At 39.9% G+C, this 19608-nt stretch overlaps 1 pseudogene; it reads right to left on the bottom strand.

The window, feature by feature from the left end:
* Positions 1–972: 972 nt before the first annotated feature.
* Positions 973–19341, bottom strand: LOC117313000 (protein enabled homolog pseudogene; annotated as a pseudogene).
* Between the last annotated feature and the right edge of the window lie 267 nt (positions 19342–19608).

Raw genomic sequence — 19608 nt, 5'->3', positions numbered from 1 at the left:
TCTTTAGCCTTAAGATGACATTTTTTTTGTCCATACAGCAAATAAGAAAGTATAGAATTTTAAGTCAGATTGCAATTTGATAAATGTACCTGTTCTTTGATGATTAGACTATTAAAGATGCAAGGGTAACTAATTTAACTAAAGGATTTTCTTTAGGTAGCCACACAGCAAATTGCATTCTTGTATTAATATATAATCACTAGAATTCTAATTCAAATAGTTAATTCTCCCCAGAATATTTTTCATTATTTGGGGACAAAGTGATCCACAATTTCTTTTTTTCTTTTTTTAAATTCTGGATGAATTTTATGTTTGAGTCTACAAAATTGCATGAAGGCTAAACTTGAGAGACTTCCTATCATTCCAAAATTCCTCCCAAATCATTTTTAGGACACTTTCTTATAAATATCACCCTTGAAAGCACATACAATTCCATTTGTTCCACATTTTATGATGTTAAGCTACATAGGGCTGAACTCAGTTATTCATGGAATATCAAATATGATAGGAAGACAAACCTGAGAGAAACATTTACAGTACAATAGCATAACTTGCTAAATTCCTCATCACCATTCTCTGAAAAAAACTTCTCAAGCCTTTCTCCTTTTTATTTTAGCAATGGATTGAGGAAAATGTGCGAATTTCTCTTGACATGAAAATATTTCAATGCACGGTGATCTTGCCAGATGGATTTAGTATTTTCTGCATAGCTGATACAGGAACTCCTATACAACTCTCTTCCATCCTATTGTAAAGGTCAGAAAAAAGCAGCAAACTGGGAGGGAAATAGCTTATTGCCAGAGTAGTAATGTCTGAAGGCTTTCAAAGTATGTTTGTTTTCCCCTCCTTCTGACTGTTTATCTCCATTTTTTCTTACAGCTCACAAAATGTAGGGGGTTTTGTTGTTGTTAACACAGCTGTTCTTTGTAGGTTTTTTTTTTTCCTTCTCCAGATTCTTCTCTGCATTCTTGTCTATGCAGTATTTGACTTGCTCAGTTCCTGCCTGATTGCATCAATGAGCTCTTCTTTTAACTTAGTTAATTCTTTTCTCATTTCATCTAAAATGTCCTGCTTCAGCCTGTCATAGTCTAGTCCCTCCATCTGGACTCCATTGGCACTGGGCTGTGACAAGGGCACAGATTTTGGTCTGTGTAATGAATCATAGGATCTGTTGTCAAAAACAATCTGATTTTTCCTTGGAGAATCCCATCTGGAACAACAGACTTGCTGCCATTCATTGTATTCTCTCCCAAGGTTTTCTTGTCGGTTCAGGTGTACTTGTTGAAGAAGCCTTAGAAGTTACAGGCTCTGAATTTTCATTTTGTCCTCTTTCTGTTAGGTTTCTATTGTTGATCCCTTTACAGCAATTCTTCTCCTCCTGGCCAGCAGGGTACTCATTCCTTCCATTAAACCACTAAAGGAAGGGGTCCATTTCCACGACCCCTATCTGTTTTAGATGAGGCCGAATTCACACCAGTGGTGTTCCCTCCACTTGGGAAAGAGGCATCCTCCAACCGTGACACTTTCCTAAGTTTTGCTCCAGCAATTGCAGCTGCAAGTCCAGTTGAAGGGCGATTGTCTACAGACATGGATCCCAAAAAAAATCCAGATGCAGGGAGGGGAGCAGCAGGAGGTGATGAGGGAGAAGGGGATACTTGATTAGGAAGAGGCGCTGGAGGAAGCAGAGGCGGGGGCCCTGAGGACAGAAGTGGACAGAGTGGAGGAGGCCTTGGGGGAGGAGGGAGCACTGCTGATGCCTGGGCAGGACCTGGTGGGAGTGCAGGAGGGAGTGGAGGTTCAGGTGGTCCCAAGACAATGCCCTGTTGGGCTGGAGTCTCGGCCAGCTGAGAGACTGCCTGCAAGCCTGGCTCAGAAGAGGCTCCCAGCACAGAGTTTAGAGGAGTCTCCACAGAGGCAGGGGCAGCTGCAGAGGGAGAAGGGAGAACACTAGGCTTGGATGAGGGAGTTGAGGCAATAGGCGTGCTTGGAGGAGGAGAAGCTCTCATCCACAGTGTGAGAGTGGTGCGAGGGAAGGCGGTGGTGGGCTGGTAGAGACACTGGATGTGTGACAGAGTCGAGCAGCCCGCTGGGTGCCGCTGATGATGGAGGCATCTGGGGCACAGGATAAGAAACACAACTGGGGAGGACAGGCTTTGGACCAGTAGCTCTGCGTTGGTGGGAGAGGAGACGGAGGGAAGGGCGAGAAATTGGAAGTAGACCAGGCACAGGGCTTCGTAGCTGGAGGTTGAAGAGAGGGTGTGTTCACAAGAGAAGAAGGTCGAGAGTTTTTGTTCAGAGGACGAGGAACTGTAGTATAATGGGGAAGAACAGGGTGGAAGGCTGAACCTAGAGATGTTGCAAAACGTGTCTTGGAGTGTCGAAGTGGTGGTGTAGGGGGTGTAGAAGTAGGTGGCAAAGCGGTCACTACAGCGTAATCAGGAGTGGCCTCTGACACTGGAGCTGAGATGACTTTAGCATATGATGGAGGAGGTGCTGAAGGAGGCTGGCAACTGGCACACTCAGGAAGTGGAGCACGATACAGGGAGCTGTTGGAAGATGGAGCGGCATTTGACATTCTTCGCTCACTTGCATTCCAGTTGCTCCCTTTCTAGCTGCTCTTGCCGCTCTCTGTCTTGCCTTTCCCAGTCCAGCCTCTCCAGCCTCTCCCGCTCTTATCTCTCCTGCTCCAGGCAATTCTGACGTTCCCTTTCTTGTCTCTCTCTCTCCAGCTGCTCCTGTTCTAGCCTCTCCCTCTTCAGCCTTTCCCTTTCTAACCTCTCCCTCTCCAATCTCTCCCTTTCCATTCTTTCTCTCTTCAGCCTTTCCCGCTCCAGCTCCTTTTGTTGTTGATGTTCTTGTTGCCTTCTTTGAATTTCCGATTCTTCTTGTGATGGGCCATTCTGAACTTGGGCAGGTAGTTGTGAATTTTGTCTAGGCAATGTTGACCCTGTTTCCTGTGAATTCAACACTTCTAAGGCATGCATCATGGCACTTGTGAAGACATTGGCATCTTCTTTGCTGCCAAAGTTGAGACCATACACCTGTCTAGCATCCCGTCATTGGTGGAAGGTCTGTGTAGCTTGATTGTACTTCAACCTTTTAGGAATGGCACAATTTATCACTACCTGATGGTCCTGAATCTTCCTGCCCACCCCTCTGAATGTGTTGTTTCCTGTATGATGATATATATGAACTCTGCTGAACCCGGTTGAACCACCAGCTGGCACCCACTTTTTATTGGCATCATCATAGACCATGAAAGCAGTTCTTGCCTGACAGATACTCTGTTCACTTATTATTTTAAATGTATCATGCCACTCCCTTCTGGTCTGCAGAGTTTCTGCTGAAAAATCAGCTGATAACCTTATGGGATTTCCCTTGTATGTTATTTGTTGCTTTTCTCTTGCTGCTTTTAATATTTTCTCTTTATCTTTAATTTTTGTCATTTTGATTACAATGTGTCATGGTGTATTCCTCTGTGGGTTTATCCTGTATGGAACTCTCCATGCTTCCTGGACTTGGATGATTGTTTCCTTTCCCAGGTTGGGGAAGTTTTCAGCTATTATCTCTTCAAATATGTTCTCAGGCCATTTCTCTCTCTCTCTTCTCCTTCTGGGACCCCTATAATGTGAATGTTATTGTGCTTAATGTTGTTCCAGAGGTCTCTTACACTGTCCTCATTTCTTTTCATTCTTTTTTCTTTTTTCTGCTCCACAGTAGTGATTTCTCTTACTCTGTCTTCCAGCTCACTGATCCATTCTGCTTCATTTACTCTACTATTGATTCCTTCCAGTGTGTTTTTCACTTCAGTTATTGTATTGTTCAACTCTGTTTGGTTGTTCTTTATATTTTCTAACTCTGTGAACAGATCCTTCTAACTTATCCATTTTTCTCCCGAGTCCTTGGATCACCTTTACAATCCTTACTCTGAACTCTTTCTCGGGTAGATTGCCTACCTCCACATCACTTGGTTCTTCTGGAGTTTTATCTTGTTCCTTCATCTGAAACACATTCCTCTGTCACCTCATTTGGGGTTAATTATGTTTCTCAACTTTGGAGGAGTAGCCTTCTGTAGGAGACATCCTATGGGTCCTAGCAGTGCACTCACTCAAGGGCCAGGGGCCAGCGGTCCCAGGGTAGTGTCTGGCCTGCGTTTGCAGACTACAGGCTGCTGGATTGTAGGTTTCTTCCTTTTGATTTCTGCTGCCTGGTGGGTGAGGCTGGTCTAGAAGCTTGTGTAGGCTTCCTGGCAAGAAGGGCTGATGCCTGCCCACTGGCAGGTGGAGCTGGGTCCTGGCCCTCTGGTAGGCAGGGCTGTGTGATCATGAAGTCTTTAGGCAACCTGTCTGCTAATGAGTGGGGCTGTGTTCCCACCTGGTTAGTTGTTTGGCCTGAGGCACTGGACACTGAAGTCTACAGACTGTTGGGTGGGGCCAGGTCTTTGTGCTAATGACCCAAGCGAGATGTCTGCCTCAAGGAGAGTTCATGCAGATGAATAATCCCCAGTATATCTTCCACCAGCTTTTATGGCCCCAGCATGAGCCACAGCCAACCCCACCTCCCCAGGAGACCCTCCAAGACCAGCAGGTAGGTCTGGCCCAGACTCCTATGAATTTACTGCTTTTGCCCTTGGTCCCAGTGCACATGAGATTTTGTGCAATCCCTTTAAGGGTAAAGTCTCTGCTTCCCGCATTCCTGTGGAGCTCCTGCAATTAAGCCCCACTGGCCTTCAAATCCAAATGATCTGGGGGGTGGCACCTCTTCCCGATGCCAGACCCCCAGGCTGGGAAGACTGATGTGGGCTTCAGAAATCTCACTCCTATGGGAGAGCCTCTGTAAGGTCACCCACAGGAGTGGGTGGGTAAGGATTTGATTATATTTTGAGTGCACCCGTCCTACCATCTCGTTGTGCTTTCTTCTTTATGCCTTTAGATGTAGAAGATCTTTTTCTGTAGGTTCCAGTCTTTTTTATTGGTGGTTGTTCAGATGTTAGTTGTGATTTTGGTGTGTTCATGAAAGGAGGTAAGCTCAAGGTCCTTCCACTCCATGATCTTGAAAGACTCCCCAGGATTTCTTTTTTATTATTGATATTTTGTCCTATTTTAGTTAACTAATAACTGTCAAGCCCATTTTTAAAATATTTAAAGAAAATAAGTTATGTGCATTGAATGTATTAATTCATCAAGATATTTTAGTCCTCTAGAAAAAAAATTAGTTAATAAAAAATAATATGAAAAGCACCAGTTTTATATCTTGTGTTTTGAAACTAAAACGAGAAGTGGGAACTATATTTTATGGTTGGAGGATATGGAAAGCCCTCTCACACTAATATAGCTTTTGGGTATCAGAATATATATGGCTATTGTTAACAAAAAATGAATTATTGCAGTCTCTTGGGCTGTACATTGTGTATCATAAAGTGTTAATTGTATCAGTCTTTGCCAGGTTCCTACCATTCAATCAGTCCCAAGCATTAGATACTTTACATATTGGTGAGCCAAGCACTAACTCATTATATAATGGTTCACACTAGCTTTTGCTTTTATTTTTTCTTTTTCCATTTCTCAAATATTTATCTTCCCCTTTTCCTTTCAAATTAAAAATAAGCCTGTATGACTCCTGTAAGATGGAGAAAGAGGCAGCATTGAGTAATGGGAAAATGAATAAACTTGGAATTTGGCAGCTTGTCTTCTAGTCCTGGCATTAGCCTTCAACATTTTCTGGGCACCTCAGTCTGAGTCTCAGTTTCCTCATTCATAAAATGTGGGTAATAACTCTTATTCCACTTACCTCAGTAGTTGTTGTGAACGACTGGGGTAAATGTGAAAGTTCTGTGAAAACCTATTACATAAATGGAAGGTGTTATTTTTACTACTACTACTTTTATAGATTGATTGGGTCTAGATTTCTAACATGGTGTCCCTGTGTCTGATTCAGTCATGTCACTCACATTGAATTTAGTTTTTAATGGACCTGGAAACTTCAAGAATCTATCCAATGTTGTAACCTGTAGGGACTATTTATGTAAAACTTTTGAAACTAAGCTTATTTGGATGAAAGTGGTTTGCAAAGACTACCCAATTTCCTGTTTTAAATCGTTGTAGAATTAAAGAGGAAAAAAAAAAAAGCAGGGGGAGGTATCCCTTATGAAATCTGAATCACTGGCAATCTCTGTGGATTTAAGTGTATTAGCCTAGAGCAGAGGGGCTATCCCTTGTAAATGTGTTACCAGGGGGCACCCAAGGCCATTTGCTAAAAGGTATTGGCTTTAGTTCAGTTATTTCTAAGTAACTTCCAGATCTTTTTCCCCATGACCTTACAATTTTGCTCCCCTTGGTAGTCAGCACCGGTCTCCAGACTCTCCCTTTTCCAGACTGTAGTAGTGCTCCCCACCCTTCTTCACTTGCCTCTAAATGCCAAATCTTTGAAGTTTCTAAAAAGGAAACTCAGCCTGGTCTTTTGTCTGGTGGCTGCTTTTGAGTATCTCAAACTCTTTATTCCATTTATTGGACTTGGGTACACAGGATTAAAAAAATTTATGGAAAGGCTCCTAAAGTTTTGAAATGGTCTGACTCATGTGACCTAGGTCACAATGTCCTTTCAGAGTCCCCAGAACTTTCTCGACATACCCTCAGACCTCTCTGACCATTTGCCAGCAGCATTATCAGAGAAGTAGCAGTCCACAGTTCCCAGCAGACTGGTGCAGCCCCAAACCACAGTTCAGAAAGACAGCCTGAATGATAGCAGAAGCACCCTGACTACCATGTGGCTTTGTGTGACAAGAAAATAGTTTGGTCCAGTCATTCTACTTAAGAATTTCCTAAACTTGTCAAGGGGATTTAAACTGTGAAATGGAAAACACTGGCCACTTTTCTCCATAATTTACACATTAAGGATTTATTATTATGCTAGATTTCATATACTTCTAAATTATATTTTCAGTGCTTACATCAGCTGATTCCTAATTGTGTTTCAGAGAAAAATGCTGAAAATCGCATATGGAATATTGTCAATAAGGAGAAAGGAGGGGTTGGGACCGATTGCCTAGAGCATCGCTAGTAACATATTGGGCACGATTTTCCCTCTCCCCCTCAGGAGGGTGTGATAATCTACTCAGCCAACAGAGAAATGGTTTAATAATACTGCAGCCAGGGATCTCTGAGAAATGTTTTCAATTCCCTACATTGGTCTTAGCAAAACATTTCTGTGTTAAAATCACTTTCCACTAGTTCACACCACTTACTGGTGGGAAAACACAAAAATCCATCAGGTTGTTCATATCAATCGGTGCACAGTCTTATTTGACTACTGGATATTTTATATTATCCATATTTTATTTTATAATTAAAATATTTTATATTTATTTTCTTGTTCCAATTTCAACATTTTCTGGTTATTTCACATACTTTTCCTTTGTGTATGTCTGTGCCACTACAAGTGGTAATGATTTCCAAAATACGTTTTTGTCTAAATAATATTTTTCCTCCCAAATTTTTTATTTAGATGCAATAATCTGAGAAAGTAACCTCCCCTACTTCCAAAGTCACTGTTTGAGCCAAACACTTTTACTTTCCACTCTGGTCCCTTCCTTTTCTGGCTTCATCCATCTTTCAGACCTGAAGTGAAATAAATGTCCCTTTTTTATAGAAACGTCCCAAAACTTCTAGGAATAGTTCAGGTCTTTCAGTAATACATACACATAGGTCCCAGTACTTTAGGTTCATGTCAAATTATACTGTTCTTAGTAAATACCCATTTGTATAATTGTTTGTGAGAGTTTAATGGCTTCATTTCTGGACTTTAAGCTCCATGAGGGCAGATATCATGCTTGTCTTGAACACTGATGAATTTCCCTTGTCTACCAGAGTACTTGACACTCAGTAGTAGCTCAAAAATGTTTTCGCACCGGTGAAAAATGAATAAAGCAACATCTCTCTGGCACACAATTTCTGGTGAACCTAAAGCATGTGACCCTGATGAAACCTGGAATAAAATCAGGAACATTTATGCCCACTAGTTGACCAGGACTAGAAGCAAAGGAGGCAGGAAAGTCTGCTGTCTGAGTCTTGCTTCAGCTGACAAAGTTTTCATGATGTATTAATTCTCCCAGTCTTTTCAAGCTAATTGCCTGATCCGAAGCTGTGTAGAGAGGACCTGTGTTTTGTACTTCTAACTTCCTTTGATGGACCAGCTTCCAGCTTTAAGTCAAATAGCTTTAGAGTTTAGCCCTAAGAGGTGGGTATATTCTCAGCACTCGGTCCCTTCAACCACTACATAGCCTGTTTGATTCACTGACTCTGATCCGCAGGATGCAAAAGCAGGGATCTAGAATTACTGCTCCCATTGCTCTTAGAAGCTGTCAATAAATCGCTGAAAAGGATGGGAAATTTCTTTAACTTTCCTTTTCACCATTTCAGTTGAAGAGATTACCAACAACCATGCTTTTTTAGGTCTTGTTGTGCATATTAATAACATTGTTTTTTCTGATTACTCAGTTATACCAAGGCAGTCATCAGCTGCGTCTACTTGTTTGCCAAACATTAAGAAATGACATAAAGAAAAGTCAAGGACAAGGACGGCAAAAACAGCAAATCGTTTGAGCCATTTTATTAGACCCTAAAGAGCCATTTTGATGACAATATTCCTTTGCGTTAGTGGAAACAGGCTAAGACCAAATTCTCTCTTGATTTCTCAGTTAAGAAGCTATTGCTTGTTGTGTACCCACAAAGCAGAATTCTTATACACCCTCTTCTGTAAAAACATGATACAAGAGGCTTGAAGGCCCCAATGATTGTCATGCAATCTTTCAATTCTAGGTAAACTTAAAAATATGACCTTTAATTTTGTTTCTAAACAAAGTAAACAACTCAAGGTCAGTTTGTTTATTCCAAGTGTCATTGTTATTTGTTTTTGAATATATGTTTTGGAAGGTACACTTTGAGCACAATATTCAACAATTATTAACCAACAAATAATTGTAATTGTCAAAGTCTTTATATACTTAACTTGATTTTAAAAGATGGGGCTTGGGTGTTGATTTGAAATGTTTGGTTTGGGCTTCTCTGGTGGCGCAGTGATTAAAAATCCGCCTGCCAATGCAGGGGACATGGATTTGAGCCCTGCTCTGGGAAGATCCCACATGCCATGGAGCAGCTAAGCCCATGCACCACAACTACTGATCCTGCGCTCTGGAGCCCGTGAGCCACAACTGCTGAAGCCCGCGTGCCTAGAGCCCATGCTCCGCAACAAGAGAGCCCACCACAGAGGCCTGCGCACTGCAGCAAGGAGTGGCCCCCACTTGCTGCAACTAGAGAAAACCTGCGCGCAGCAACGAAGACCCAACGCAGGCAAAAATAAGTAAAAAAATAAATAAATTTATTTTTTAAAAAAAGAAATATTTGGTAATCTTTTCTTTCCCTTCACCATAGTGCTTGTGCTATCAAAACCAACACGTGGCAGAACTGTAAGGACTAATGCCAAACATATGGTATGCACAACCAGTCAGCATAACCTTTGGAATTCTAATTGCAAAGAAGTGCCAAGTGAAACTGCTTCATAGCACACATATGGCCAGTTGAGGATTTCCTAATAGACTGACTTCTCTAAGGCCTGTAAATATCCTTGTCATGTAGAACAAATTTTAATGCTGCAAGTAAGACCGTGATTAAATACAGTCTTTTAACTGTTTAATGTATTTTTAAGATGTGAAAGTTAAATGTAATTTTCACAACTTTATTAAACCTTTAAAGTGCCTTTTCCAAAACTGTATGCACTCTAGAAGTGCCTGCTAATTACCCTATTTGTTTGTGGCCTGAGGCCAACAGAATTCAGGATGCAATAATTTTCCTTGAACTAAGTACGTAATAATTCCATGAAGACAACTACCACAGCAGCATAAATCTAATGTCTAGCTAATGCTGTATTTATATTAAGCACTAATCATGGAATCAAAACTTTTCAATTCAAAGGATGCTAAAAATCACCTAGATTAAATGCTTCATTTGATACAGGAGGAAACTGAGATACATAGAAGTTTTTTGACTTGCCCAAAGCACACAGCTTGGATGTGGCTGAGCCCAAAGTGAACCCATGATTTCCTTACCAAATTCCAGTGTTCTTTTCATTACATGACTCTTTCATACAAAAGATATTATCTTATAAAAATAATGTGAATGGCTCCTTAAGACTTTGTTGAAGTGATTATTTGCTCAGGAACAAAATGAATGTAATTTTGGCCTCTTGTTCAAAGGTCTTTGAGAGGTCCTGTTTCTAGTGTCTTCTCTCTATAGACCCCATCTTGCTCCTTTATATAAAGCTGGTCTTTCCTGCTACTACAACATCTCAACATATAAAAACCATCTATTGAGCCAGCACCAGTCTCAGACCTTCCTCTACTACCTGTTCTCTCAAACCATTGTTCTAATCTCATCACAAAGCAATAGCCTAAGTGAATTAAGATTAGCTCTAGAGTCTGTGGCCAAATTTAAAAAGTGAAATTTGTTATGTTGCAGGTTAGCTCTTTTATGTGGTTACCAAGGTTCAAGGATCAGGCTTTACATCTTTTTTTTTTTTTTTGCAGTACGCGGGCCTCTCACTGTTGTGGCCTCTCCCGTTGTGGAGCACAGGCTCCAGACACGCAGGCTCAGCGGCCATGGCTCACGGGCCTAGCCACTCCGCGGCATGTGGAATCTTCCCGGACCGGGGCACGAACCCATGTCCCCTGTATCAGCAGGCGGACTCTCAACCACTGCACCACCAGGGAAGCACCAGGCTTTATGTCTTGAAGGAAGATGTGGCATATAAATTTAGGTGTGGGAGCAATTGTTGGTGACTATTTCTATTAAATCTGTGAATTAATGGTTCATATTTATGTAAAACAAGAGTGAGAGTATGCTACTATCTTGAACTACCAATTCTCTTTCACTACAGCATTAGTAAAATGATCAAAAATAGCAGAGATATTAATGATTGTTTTGTTCAAACTGGGTCCTTTCTTTTTTGTCATATGACTACATGTCACCTTCTGCCCTACTTCTGCCCCTCATGTTGATTCATACAGGTATTTGTAGAAGCCTTGGATTGAGGCTAACGTTATTAACTATCTGACAGGCAAAATTGCTCTAATTTTAGTCTTTACTACAAAAAAGATATCTTTTTTTTTCAAAAGACTATTATTTAGAGCAGTTTTAGGTTCACAGTAAAGTTGAGAGGAAGATACAGAGATTTCCCATATAACCTCTGCCCCATTATCAACATTCCCCACTAGACTGAAACATTTGTCTCAGTTGACAAACTTACACTGATACATTATAATCACCCAAAACCCATAGTTTACCTTAGGGTTCACTCTTATTGTACATTTTATGGGTTTGGACAGATGTATAACGACACCTTTCCATCATTACAGCATCATACAGAATATTTTGCCTGCCCTAAAAATCCTTTGTGCTCCACCTATTCATGCCTTCCCCCACCCCACCACTGGCAACCACTGAACTTTTACTGTCTCCACAGCTTTGCTTTCTCCAGAATGTCATATACTTGGAATCTTACAGTATGCAGCCTTTTCAGATTGGCTTCTTTTACTTAGTAATGTGCATTTAAGGTTCCTCTATGTCTTTTCATGGCATGATACCTCGTTCTTTTTAGCTTTGAATAATATTCCACTGTCTGGATATACCATAGTTTATTTATCCATCCACCTGCTAAAGTACATCTTCATTGCTTCCAAGTTTTGGCAATTATCAGTAAAGCTGATAAAACATCCATGTACAAGTTTTTGTGAAGACATACCCAACTTCTTTGGGTAAATACAAAGCAGCACGAGTACTGGATCATGTGAAAGTATGTTTAGTTCTATATAAATCTCCAGATTGTCTTCCAAAGTGGCTGTATCATTTTGCATTCCCACCAGCAATGAATGTGAGTTCCTTGGACTCTACATCCTTGTCAGCACTTAGTGTTGTCAGTGTTCCAAATTTTGGCCATTCTAAATAGGAGTGTAGTGGTATCTCGTTGTTTTAATTTACATTTCCCTGATATGTGATATGGAGAACCTTTTCATATGTTTATTTGCCATCTATGTATCTTCTTTGGTGAAGTGTCCAATAATGCCTTTGGCCCATTTTTAAATTGGGTTGCTTGTTTTCTTATTGTTGAGTTTTAAGAGTTCTTCATATATTTTGGATAACAACTTTTTATCATAAGTGTATTTTGCAAATATTTTCTCCCAGTTTGTGGCTTGTCTTCTCATTTTCTTGATATTTACCTTCACAGAGCAGAAGTTTTTAATTTTAATGAAGTCCAACTTATCAGTTATTTCTTTAATTAATCCTGCCTTTGCTATTATATCTACATAGTTCTCACCATCTGCAAGGTCATCTAGGTTTTCTCCTATGTTATCTTCTAGAGGTTTTATAGTTTTGTGACTTATATGTAGATCTGTGATATATTTTGAGTTAATGTTTTGTAATGGATGTAACATCTGTGTCTAGATTCATTTTTTGTTTTTGTTTTTTTCTTGTTTTTGCAAAATGATGTCCAGTTGTTCCAGCACCATCTGTTTAAAAGACTATCTTTGCTATATTGTATTGGCATTGCTCCTTTGTCAAAGATCAGTTGACTATATTTATGGGGGTCTGTTTCTTGGATTTCTATTCTATTCCATTGATCTACTTGTCTATTATTTCACCAACACTTTCTGACTTACTTCACTCTGTATGAGAGTCTCTAGGTCCATCCACCTAACTACAAATAACTCAATTTCGTTCCATATTATGGCTGAGCAATATTCCATTGTATATATATGTATGTATGTATGTGTGTATATATATATATATATATGCCACATCTTCTTTATCCATTCATCTGTCAATGGACACTTAGGCTGCTTCCATGTCCTGGCTATTGTAAATAGAACTACAATGAACATTGTGGTACATGACTCTTTTTGAATTATGGTTTTGTCTGGGTATATGCCCAGTAGTGGGATTGCTGGGTCATATGGTAGTTTTATTTTTAGCTTTTTAAGGAACCACCATGCTGTTCTCTACAGTGGCTGTATCAATTTACATTCCCATCAACAGTGCAAGAGGGCTCCCTTTCCTCCACACCCTCTCCAGCATTTATTGTTTGTAGATTTTTTGATGATGGCCATTCTGACTGGTGTGAGGTGATACCTCATTGCAGTTTTGATTTGCATCTCTCTAAGGATTGGTGATGTTGAGCATCCTTTCATGTGTTTGTTGGCAATCTGTATATCTTCTTAGGAGAAACATCTATTTAGGTCTTCTGCCCAGTTTCGGATTGGGTTGTTTGTTATTTTGATATTGAGCTGCATGAGCTGCTTGCATATTTTGAAGATTAATCATTTGTCTGTTGATTTGTTTGCAAATATATACTCCCATTCTGAGGGTTGTCTTTTCATCTTGTTTATGGTTTCCTTTGCTGTGCAAAACGTTTTAAGTTTCATTAGATCCCATTTGTTTATTTTTGTTTTTATTTCTCTGGGAGGTGGGTCAAAAAGGATCTTGCTGTGATTTATGTCATAGAGTATTCTGCCTATGTTTTCCACTAGAGTTTTATAGTGTCTGGCCTTACATATAGGTTTTCAATCCATTTTGAGTTTATTTTTATGTATGGTGTAAGGAAGTGTTCTAATTTCATTCTTTTACATGTAGCTATCCAGTTTTCACAGCACCACTTATTGAAGAGGCTGTCTTTACTCCATGGTATATTCTTGCCTCCTTTATAAAAAATAAGGTGACCATATGTGCATGGGTTTATCTCTGCTCTTTCTCTCCTGTTCCATTGACCTATATTTCTGTTTTTCTGCCAGTACCATGCTGTCTTGATTATTGTAGCTTTGTACTATAGTCTGAAGTCTGGAAGCCTGATTCATCCAGCTCCATTTTTCTTTCTCAAGATTGCTTTGGCTATTCGGGATCTTTTGTATTTCCATACACATTGTGAAAATTTTTGTTCTAGTTCTGTGAAAAAGGCTATTGGTAGTTTGATAGAGATTGCACTGAATCTGTAGATTGCTTTGGGTAGTAGAGTTATTTTCACTATGTTGATTCTTCCAATCCAAGAACATGGTATATCTCTCAATCTGTTTGTATTATCTTTAATTTCTTTCATCAGTGTCTTATAGTTTTCTGCATACAGATCTTTTGTCTCCTTAGGTAAGTTTATTCCTAGGTATTTTTTTCTTTTTGTTGCAATGGTAAATGGGAGTGTTTCCTTAAATTCTCTTTCAGATATTTCATCATTAATGTAGAGGAGTGCAAGAGATTTCTGTGCATTAATTTTGTTTCTTGCTACTTTATTAGATTCATTGATTAGCTCTAGTAGTTTTCTGGTAGCATCTATAGGATCCTCTATGTATAGTATCATGTCATCTGCAAACAGTGACAGCTTTACTTCTTCTTTTCCAATTTGGATTCCCTTTATTTCCTTTTCTTCTCTGATTACTGTGGCTTAAACTTCCAAAACTATGTTGAATAATAGTGGTGAGAGTGGACAACCTAGTCTTTTTCCTGATCTTAAAGGAAATGGTTTCAATTTTTCACCATTGAGAACTATGTTGGCTGTGGGTTTGTCATATATGGCCTTTATTATGTTGAGGTAAGTTCCCTCTATGCCTACTTTCTGGAGGGCTTTTATCATAAATGGATGTTGAATTTGGTCAAAAGCTTTTTCTGCATCTATTGAGATGACCATATGGTTTTTCTCCTTCAATTTCTTAATATGGTTTATCACATTGATTGATTTGCATGTATTGAAGAATCCTTGCATTCCTCAGATAAATCCCACTTGATCAAGGTGTATGATCCTTTTAATGTGCTGTTGGATTCTGTTTGGTAGCATTTTGTTGAAGATTTTTGCCTCTATATTCATTAGTGATACTGGCCTGTAGTTTTCTTTCTTTGTAAAATCTTTATCTGGTTTTGGTATCGCAGTGATGATGGCCTCATAGAACGACTTTGGGAGAGTTCCTCCCTCTGCTATATTTTGCAAGAGTTTGAGAAGGATAGGTGTTAGCTCTTCTCTAAATGCTTGATAGAATCCACCTGTGAAGCCATCTGGTCCTGGGCTTTTGTTTGTTGGAAGATTTTTAATCACAGTTTCTCTTTCAGTGCTTGTGACTCGTCTGTTCATATTTTCTATTTCTTCCTGGTTCAGTCTCAGAAGGCTGTGCTTTTCTAAGAATTTGTCCATTTCTTCCAGGTTGTCCAATTTATTGGTATATAGTTGGTTGTAGTAATCTCTCATGACCCTTTATATTTCTGCAGTGTCAGTTGTTACTCCTTTTTCACTTCTAATTCTATTGGTTTGTGTCTTCTCTTTTTTTCATGATGAGCCTGGCTAATGGTTTATCAATTTTATCTTCTCAAAGAACCAGCTTTTAATTTTATTGATCTTTGCTACCATTTCTTCATTTCTTTTTCATTTATTTCTGATCAGATCTTTATGATTTCTTTCCTTATGCTAACTTTGGGGTTTTTATGTTCTTCTTTCTCTAATTGCTTTAGGTGTAAGGTTAGGTTCTTTGAGATGTTTCTTGTTTCTTGAGATAGGATTGTATTGCTATAAACTTCCCTCTTAAAAGTGCTTTTGCTGCATCCCATAGGTTTTGGGTTGTCATGTTTTCATTGTCATTTGTTTCTAGGTATTTTTTGATTTCCTCTTTGAGTTCTTCAGTGATCTCTTGGTTATTTGGTAGTGTATTGTTTACCTTCCATATGTTTGTACTATTTTTACAGATTTTGTCCTGTAATTGATATCTAGTCTCATAGTGTTGTGGTCAGAAAAGATATTTCATACAATTTCAATTTTCTTAAATTTACCAGGGCTTGATTTGTGAACCAATATATGATCTATCCTGGAGAATATTCCATGAGCACTTGAGAAGAAAGTGCCTTCTGTTTTTTGGGATGGCATGTCCTATAAATATCAGTTAAATCCATCTTATTTAATGTATCATTTAAAGCTTGTGTTTCCTTCTTTATTTTCATTTTGGATGATTTGTCCATTAGTGAAAGTGGGGTGTTAAAGTCCCCTTCTATGATTGTGTTACTCTCGATTTCCCTTTTTATGGCTGTTAGCATTTGCCTTATGTATTGAGGTGCTCCTATGTTGGGTGCATAAGTATTTACAATTGTTATTTCTTCTTATTGGATTGATTCCTTGATCATTATGTAGTGTCCTTCTTTGTCTCTTGTAATAGTCTTTATTTTAAAGTCTATTTTGTCTGATATGAGAATTGCTACTCCAGCTTTCTTTTGATTTCTACTTGCATGGAGTATCTTTTTCCATCCCCTCACTTTCAGTCTGTCTGTGTCCCTAGGTCTGAAGTGGGTCTCTTATAGACAGCATATATATATGGGCCTTATTTTTGTATCCATTCAGCCAGTCTATGTCTTTTGGTTGGAGCATTTAATCCATTTGCATTTAAGGTAGTTATCTATACATATGTTCTTATTACCATTTTCTTAATTGTTTTGGGTTTGTTTCTGTAGTACTTTTCCTCCTCTTGTGTTTCCTGCTTAGAGAATTTCCTTTAGCATTTGTTGTAAAGCTGGTTTGGTGGTGCTGAATTCTCATAGCTTTTGCTTATCTGTAAAGATTTTAATTTCTCCATTGAGTCTGAATGAGATGCTTGCTGGGTAGAGTAATCTTGGTTGTAGGTTTCTCCCTTTCATCACTTTAAATATGTCCTGCCACTTCTTTCTGGCTTGCAGAGTTTCTGCTGAAAGATCATCTGTTAACCTTATGGGGATTCCCTTGTATGTTATTTGTTTCTTTTCCCTTGCTGCTTCTAATATTTTTCTTTGTATTTAATTTTTGATAGTTTGATTAATATGTGTCTTGGCATGTTTCTCCTTGGATTTATCCTGTATGGGACTTTCTGTGCTTCTTGGAATTGATTGACTATTTCCTTTCCCATATTCGGGAAGTTTTCAACTATAATCTCTTCAAATATTTTCTCAGACCCTTTCTTTTTCTCTTTTTCTTCTGGGACCCCTATAATTCGAAAGTTGGTGTGTTTAATGTTATCCCAGAGGTCTCTGAGACTGTCCTCAATTCTTTTCATTCTTTTCTCTTTATTCTGTTCAGCGGTAGTTATTTCCACTATTTTATCTTCCAGGTCACTTGTCCATTCTTCTGCCTCTGTTATTCTGCTATTGATTCCTTCTAGAGAATTTTTAATTTAATTTATTGTGTGTTTCATCATTTTTTGTTTGCTCCTTAGTTCTTCTGGGTCTTTGTTAAACGTGTCTTTTATTTTCTCCATTCTATTTCCAAGTTTTTGGATCATCTTTACTATGATTATTCTGAATTCTTTTTCAGGTAGACTGCCTATTTCCTCTTCATTTGTTTGGTCTGGTGGGTTTTTGCCTTGCTCCTTCATCTGCCATGTGTTTCTCTGTCTTCTCATTTTGCTTAACTTACTGTGTTTGGGGTCACCTTTTTGCAGGCTGCAGGTTCCTAGTCCTCATTGTTTTGGTGTCTGCCCCCAGGGGGTCAGGTTGGTTCAGTGGGTTCTGTAGGCTTCCTGGTGGAGGGGACTGGTGTCTGTGTTCTGGTGGGTGTGACTGGATCTTGTCTTTCTGTTGGGCAGCACTGCATCCAGTGGTGTGTTTTGGGGTGTCTCTAAACTTATTATGATTTTAAGCAGCTTTTTGCTACTGGTGGGTTTGTGTTCCTTCTTGCTAGTTGTTTGGTGTAGGGTATCCAGCAGTCTTGCTTGCTGGTTGTTGAGTGGAGCTGGGTCTTAGTGTTCAGATGATGATCTCTGGGAGAGCTTTCACAATTTGATATTACATGGAGCCAGGAGGTCTCTGGTGGACCAATGTCCTGAACTCGACTCTCCCACCTCAGAAGCACAGGTCTGACACCCAGCCGGAGCAACAAGACCCTGTCAGCCACACAGCTCAAAAGAAAAGGGAGGAAAAAAGAAAGGAAGAAAGAAAGAAGAAGGGAAGGAAGGAAGAAAGAAAGAAAGAAAGAAAGAAAGAAAGAAAGTAAGTAAGCAATAAAATAAAGTAATTAAAATAAAAAAATTTTAATTATTAAAAATTTAAGAAAATTAAAAAGTAATAAAAAAAGAAAGAAAGAAGAAAGCAACCAAACCAAAAAACAAATCCACCAATGATAACAAGTGCTAAAAACTATACTGAAAAAAATAAAAAATAAAAAAATGGACAGACAGAACCCAATGACAAATGGTAAAAGCAAAGCTATATAAACAAAATCACACAAAGAAGCATACACATACACACTCACAAAAAGAGAAAAAGGAAAACAATATACATATTAAAAAAAAAACTGAAGAGAGCAAACAAATCAATAAACAAAGCTACCAATGATAATAAACTCTAAATACTAAACTAAGATAAACATAAAACCAGAAACAAATTAGAAGTAGAAAGCAAACCCCAAGTCTCCAGTTGCTCCCAAAGTCCACCACCTCAATTTTGCGATGATTCATTGTCTATTCAAGTTTTCCACAGATGCAGGGTACATCAAGTTGATTGTAGAGATTTAATCCGCTTCTCCTGAGGCTGCTGGGAGAAATTTCCCTTTCTCTTCTTTGTTCGCACAGCTCCTGGGGTTCAGCTTTGGATTTGGCCCTTCCTCTGCATGTAGGTTGCCTGAGGGCGTCTGTTCTTCACTCAGACAAGACAGGGTTAAAGTAGCAGCTGATTAGGGGGCTCTGGCTCACTCAGGCCAGGGGGAGGGAGGGGTATGGAACACAGGGCGAGCCTGTGGTGGCAGAGGGAGCGTGATGTTGCAACAGCCTGAGGCACTCCATGTGTTCTCCTGGGGAAGTTGTCCCTGGATCACAGAACGCTGGCAGTGGCAGGCTGCACAGGCTCCCAGGAGGGTGGGTGTGGATAGTGACCTGTGCTTGCACACAGGCTTCTTGGTGGCTGCAGCAGCAGCCTTGCATTTCATGCCCATCTCTGGGGTCGGCACTGATACCCTCAGTTCTCACCCATCTCTGGAGCTCATTTAGGCAGTGTTTTGAATCCCCTCTCCTCACATACCCTGAAACAATGATCTCTTGCCTCCTAGGCAGGTCCAGACTTTTTTCCAGACTCCCTCCCAGCTAGCTATGGCATACTATCCCCCTTCAGGCTGTGTTCACGCAGCCAACCCCAGTCCTCTCCTTGGGATCTGACCACCGAACCAGGAGCCTCAGCTGTCAGCCCCCACCTGCCCTGGAGGGTGAGCAGACAAGCCTCTCAGGCTGGTGAGTGCTGTTTAACACCTACCCTCTGTGCAGGAATCTCTCTGCTTTGCCCTCTGCACACCGATTGCTACACTCTCCTCCATGGCTCCGACGATTCCCCACAACCACCCCCTGTCTCCACCAGTGAAGGGGCTTCCTAGTGCATGGAAACTTTTCCTCCTTCACAGCTCCCTCCCAGAGATACAGGTCCTGTCCCTATTCTTTCATCTTTGTTCTTTCTTTTGCCCTACCCAGGTATGTGGGGAGTTTCTTGCCTTTTGGGAAGTCTGAGGCCTTCTGCCAGCATCAGTAGGTGTTCTGTAGGAGTTTTTCCACATGTAGATGTATTTCTGACGTATTTGTGGGGAGGA

The sequence above is a fragment of the Tursiops truncatus genome, chromosome 7 (genome assembly GCF_011762595.2).
Source record: "Tursiops truncatus isolate mTurTru1 chromosome 7, mTurTru1.mat.Y, whole genome shotgun sequence".
In the NCBI taxonomy this organism is placed as follows: Eukaryota; Metazoa; Chordata; class Mammalia; order Artiodactyla; family Delphinidae; genus Tursiops; species Tursiops truncatus.
This window is presented reverse-complemented; position numbering and strand designations above follow the sequence as displayed.